Genomic DNA, 6,000 nt, shown 5'->3' with positions numbered 1-6,000 from the left:
CACTCAATGATTCAGGAACAGCTACCTCCCCTCTGCCATCTGATTTCTAAATGGAGGTTGAACCCATGAACACTACCTTTTTTTAAAATTTTGTTTTACTCTACTTATTTAATTTATTATACTCTTCCTGTAATTCACAGATTTTAAAAATTATTACTTATCGCATTATACTGCTGCTACAAAGACAACAAATTTCATGACATATACCAGTGACATTAAAGCTGATTCTGATTAAACTGGTGAATTGTTGGGAGATAAAGTAATGTGCATCTGCACTGAACTACTCATTGAGTCATACATCATTGAAACAGGCCCTTTGGCCCATGCTGACCAATATGCCCATCTATGCTCATCCCATCTAACTGTGTTTGATCCATCTCCCTCTAAACCTTTCCCATCCATGTGCAGTATTATGCAAAAGTTTTAGGCACGTATAAGTAGCTAGGATGTGTCAGAGTTTTGCACAGTACTGTAATAATTTCATGAATTGCCCTGAACAGCTGCCGCAAAAAAATAATAAATTTCATGACACGTGAGTGATAAACCTGATTCTGACATGGGTCTCTATTGTGGACTGAGAGTGGGTAGGGGGCAGGGAGAGGGGAATCACAGTTGGGAAAAGGAGATGGGAGAGGGGAATCATGGTTGGAAAAGGGGAAGGGAGAGGGGAATCATGGTTGGGAAAAGGAGATGGGAGAGGGGAATCATGGTTGGGAAAAGGGGAAGGGAGAGGGGAGGGAGTAGGAAGCACCAGAGGGACATTCTGTAATGATCAATAAACCATTTGTTTGGGTGTGTCTGTACCTGCACCACCCTCCACACCTGCCCCGGCACTCTTTCTCAGCCACCTGTCCCACAACTCTCCCACAGCACTCCACCCTCAACCATTCCCAACCTGCTTTGTTCCTGTCAGATTTACAAACTCACTCCCTACTCCACATTGACAAACACAGTGCTGTGCAAAAGTCTTAGGCACCCCAGCTATGTATACAATATGAGCCCCAGACTTTTCAACAGTAGCATACTTGTCCAAACTTCTTTCAAATTTTATAATTGGACCCATCTCCACGACTTCCTCTGGCAGCACATAACACACCCCACTTTGAATGAAAAACTTGCTCCTCTTTCCCCCCTCACCTTAAAACTATGTCCCCCAGTTTAAGATTATCCCTACCCTGGGAAAAATATCATAACTATTAATGTCAACAACACCCCTCATGATTTTACAAACCTCTTTAAAGTGACCCCTCAGCCTCCTGTGCTCCAAGGGAAATGCCCCAGCATTATAACTCAAGCCCTCCAGTCTTAGTGATGTCCCCGTGAATCTTCTTTGCATCCTTTTCAGCTTAATGACATCCTTCCTATAGTTGGATCAGTGGAACTAGAGAGGGACCGTTCCTAATGGGCAAATATCAAAGGAAAATTCATTATCAAAGTACATGAAATGTTCCCACAACCAGTGGGCTGACTTTTAAAGATCCTTCAACTCATGCCCTCAATATTTATTATTATTATTACTACTATTGCTTTTCTTGTTTGCACAGTTTATTGTCTTCTGCCCTGTGGTTGAACATCCTAGTTGGACGGCTTTTCATTGATTCTGTTACAATTATTATTTCTCTAGATTTGCTGAGTATACCCACAAGAAAATGAATCTCAGGGTTGTATATGGTGACATATATGTACTTTATAATAAAATTTACTTTGAAGTTTGAAGTTAAAATCTTTATCTATGCATTAATCTGTCTGGATGGCATGCAAAACCGAAGTATCTTGTTAAGCGTGAAAGTAATGACCTTGGTTCAATCCTGCCCACCGGACCTGTCTTTGTAGAGTTTGGAATCTGAGAAATATTGAAGGTTGTTGGAGTTTTGGTTGACATGAGGATGTCTGAATGCTTACCTGTCCCTGTGACCAGATGGGTTGCTCCTGGGTGCTCCAGTTCCCTGCCACATCCCAAAGGAGTGCAGTTCGGTGGGTTAATCGGCCAGTGTGTGGGTGATTCTGGGAGACTAGCTGAGGAGAATGTAGGTTTAATGTGGAATAAATAGGATTGATGTAAAATTTGTGTAAGTGGGTTTGAGAAGAGTTGATTATCGAAGTAAGGATGTAATGTTGAGGTTTTATAAGGCATTGGTCAGACTGCACTTGGAGTACTGTGAGCCGTGTTAAGCCCTTAACCAATCAAGGAGTAGCGGGATGGAGATACATATCTACCAAAGGAGGTGTAAGGTGCTCCTTTCCTCTGCTATCCTGCAGATCACCCTTGGACAAGGTGTAGCACCTGCTTAGCCCCCCCCCCCCCAAACCGATCAGGGTCACATGAAGCCATGGGGGCAGGTGATGGATGGTCGTATGAGCAGCCGGTGCAGATCACAAGTCCTGGTTATGCGACCACGGACACCGGGCAGACAATCTCTGAAGAGTATTGATAATGTCTGGGGTCACCTGTCTTGTAAAGACACTGCCCAGAAGAAGGCAATGGCAAACCACTTCTGTAAAAGAAAATTGCCAAGAACAATCATTGCCATGGAAAGACCGTGATCACCCACGTCACATGACACGGCACATAATGGTGATGATGATCTATGAATGGATGTGCTGAAATTAGAGAGGTTCCAGAGGAGTAAGCTGAGAGGAAGTTGAGGAACGTGCAGAGGGGATTTTGGGGGAATCCTGACAGGCTAAAGCGAATGGAGGAAAGGTGAAAAATAAAATTTATTGTGGAAATTCATGAGAGTATTTCATAAATTTTGAGAGATTGAAAGATATTGTGTTTGGAAAGGTATTGTAGATGGATTACAGGAAGTTAACATTTAGATAGAGCAGGCGATAAGGAAGGTAAGCATAGATCTTTATTGCAAATGAATTCAAATGCAAGAGATCCCGATGTGATTACATAGAGTCCTGGTGAGATCAGATGTGGACTGTCTGGCATATCTGTGATATAAATACGAGAGATTCTCAAGATGCTGGAAATCCAGAGCAACACACACAAAATGCTGGAGGGATGCAGCAGGTCAGGCAGCGTCTATGGAGGCAAATAAGTGGAGACATTTTTGGCTGAGATCCTTCATCAGGATTTATGAGTCTCAGTCCAAAACAACAACTGTTTTTCCCCCTCCACAGACGGTGCCTAACCTGTTGAATTCCTCCAGCATTTTATGTGTGTGGCTAAGAAAGTGTTGTGAGAGGTGGGAACGGGTAAGGCCAGCCAACAGGGTGAAGCTGGAAAGGCCAATCCTCTGTACAGTGGACACAATGGCGTGCAGAAGCGTTGATGAACTCCAACCAAACCATTGACTTTGGACGATGGAGTTGGGAGGTCATCAAACCCTAACCCCATTGGAAGTTATATTTGGGAGTTGGGGTACGTGCTGAGTTTGACCAGATTGATGGCAGTCTTGTTCAGAGAGATTACACAAGCTATGTCCATTCTCTCAGGAGTTTAAAAGAATAAGAAGTGACCTTGTACAAAGTTTTCTAGAAGTCTGATATGGGTAGGTGCAGGGATAATGTTTCCCCTGGTTGGGGTACTCTGAACCTGTAGTGATGGTCTCAAAACAAAGGGCTCAGGTGTGAAGAAATTCCTCCACCCAGAAGATGAGTTCTCCAAGAGGACCACAATCTTGTCGTGTTTTAGAGACTTGCATGCCTCAATGACCCAGAGAGCTATGTTGGCCGGAGCCAGGGTGTTATGCTTTGGCTCTTGGTAGGGTCGCCCAGGCCAGACAGGTCAAAGGGTAGAGGTCAGACTAAGAGTGGTCCCCTGGTCCTCCAGGTTCAGCTCGGGGCTAACAACCCTGACTGGTAAAACAAAACTTACAGAAACAGCAATGAAGAAACATTCTACATCTGAGTGCAACAGGATTCCTGAGTCTTCACCCAAGACTTGTGTGACTGACTGTAGTGAAAACCGAGAGGAAGCTACTGAAGTGATGAGGGAAGCCCTGAACACTGCCGGGTGGAGGATCTTCATTGCTGCCCCAAACGCCAGCGGTGTAATGGGCAGAAAGAAAGAACATGAATAGTGTCATAAATTCATACATTAGCAAAAGAGACCCTTCAGCCCAACTCATCTATGCAGACCAAAGTGCTCCCTTATGTTAGTCCTAAGCCTTCTGGATTTTCTATAATGCAAGCACACCCGTTCTTAGATAAAGGGCCCAAAACTGCTCATAAACTGCATGTTCTGACCAATGCTCATAAAGCCCAGGCATTGCTTTTGTGTTCTAACATTGCAATATTCTTCATCACCACCAACTCAACCTGCAAGTTAACCTTCAGCGAATCCTGCACGAGGACTCCTAAGTCTCTTGGCACCTTTGACTTTTGAATTTTCTCCCCATTTACAAAACAGTCCACGCCTTTATTCCTTCTGCCAAAGAGCAGAATAATTTGGTCATAGTGTTCTTGAAGAAGCTGTTCTTGAACCTGGTGGGGTAGGGCATCTGGCTTCTGTACCTCCTGCCTGATGGTAGCTGTGAGAAGATGGCATGGCTCAGATGGTGGGGATTTTTATTCATGGCTGTTGCCTTCTTGAGGCAAGGCCTCCTGTAGATACAACCGACGGTGGGTGGGATGTGCCTCTGACGTATTGGGCAGAGTCCGCTATTCTCTGCAGCTTCTTACGTTCCTGTGCATTCGAATTGCCTTACAGACCATCAACGTTGTTCAAGCTGGGGGTGGTAATGGGGACCAGCTCCCACTACCTATTAAATGCTCCCAATGGCGTGCATCTTAAATAGCCTCTGACAACCAAGTCCAGCTCCTGACCTGCATGTGTGACTTAGCTACTAAGCCCAGCTGAACCACTTCTGTTGACAGAAGGGGCGATACCGGGTGTTACAACTATGCCCCAACTCTGAGGGGCCGAAGGGTACAAAGTAGTCCCCTCCTTTTTGAGAATCGCAAGATCGCTATTAATGCGGGTCTGGGACCCAGGAAATGAGAGAGAGACACACAGAATCTACAAGGGGTTTGGAATGTCCTGGCCCCTCAGCGATACAAAGCCACGGAAAACGGCCATTGTCTCTTGGAGACGGAATTGTGTATTAAGTACTGTACTATTTATTTGAAGCCCTCAGAGATGACCAAAGTGGGTTGGTTGAGGGATTGCATCATTCCAACCTGATTGACATCTGAGACCCCGTGAGTCAGGATAAAGGAGGGTCTGGGGAACAACCCCTTCAGACACACCAGGAGAAACGCTAGAAATCCCGTGACAGCGTTTAATAGCGACAGCCGGTGGAGGGCCCACGTGTGTCCTTTCCCGTTGCCTGGGATTGAGGCCTTACCACGGAAGATGGCTTAGCTAAAGAAGAGATCACCACCGACGACATTTCGAAGGATCGACATCATAAAAAGGAAAACGGGCAAGTTCTAAAAATCTGTCTCTCTCTCCAACCAAAAGCTGCAGCCTGAATGAACTAAAGTGACTTTTATATTTCCATCGGACAATACATTATCCCCTAGACAACGATAGAGCTATTTCTTATTGATTATTATTATACCCGCGCTTTTAGATTTAGTTTTGACGATGTATATTATTTGTATGTTTGTATTGATATTATTTTTGTGTATTTTTATCAATAAGTACTGTTAAAAATAGTACCATCAGACTTCAACGGACCTCTCTATCTTTGCTAGTAAGTGACCCAGTTACGGGGTACGTAACACCGGGTTACTGGCACCTTAAAACCATATGCGACAGGCAGAGGGGCTCATCAGCCATGGTTGGCAGCTCATCCAGGAGAGGAAAAACTCTGATCTCAAACCTACGCTTCCTTGCGGCTAAACTGACTCACGGAGAAAGTTTCAGTTTTAACCCCCGAAGGAAAAATCTGGATCTGGATTCCCTAAGACAGTTCCATGTTGAGTTCAATGTTGACTGGCAATTCCTGTGACACTGCTGGTGCAAAACTGTGGTTTCTGCCGTTCCTTTACGTGGAGATGGGGAGCTTGCTACATGGACAATGGCTTGCTCTCCATAATGTACCA

The sequence above is a fragment of the Hypanus sabinus genome, chromosome 7 (genome assembly GCF_030144855.1).
Source record: "Hypanus sabinus isolate sHypSab1 chromosome 7, sHypSab1.hap1, whole genome shotgun sequence".
Lineage (NCBI taxonomy): Eukaryota > Metazoa > Chordata > Chondrichthyes > Myliobatiformes > Dasyatidae > Hypanus > Hypanus sabinus.
Note: the sequence above shows the minus strand (reverse complement) of the source record.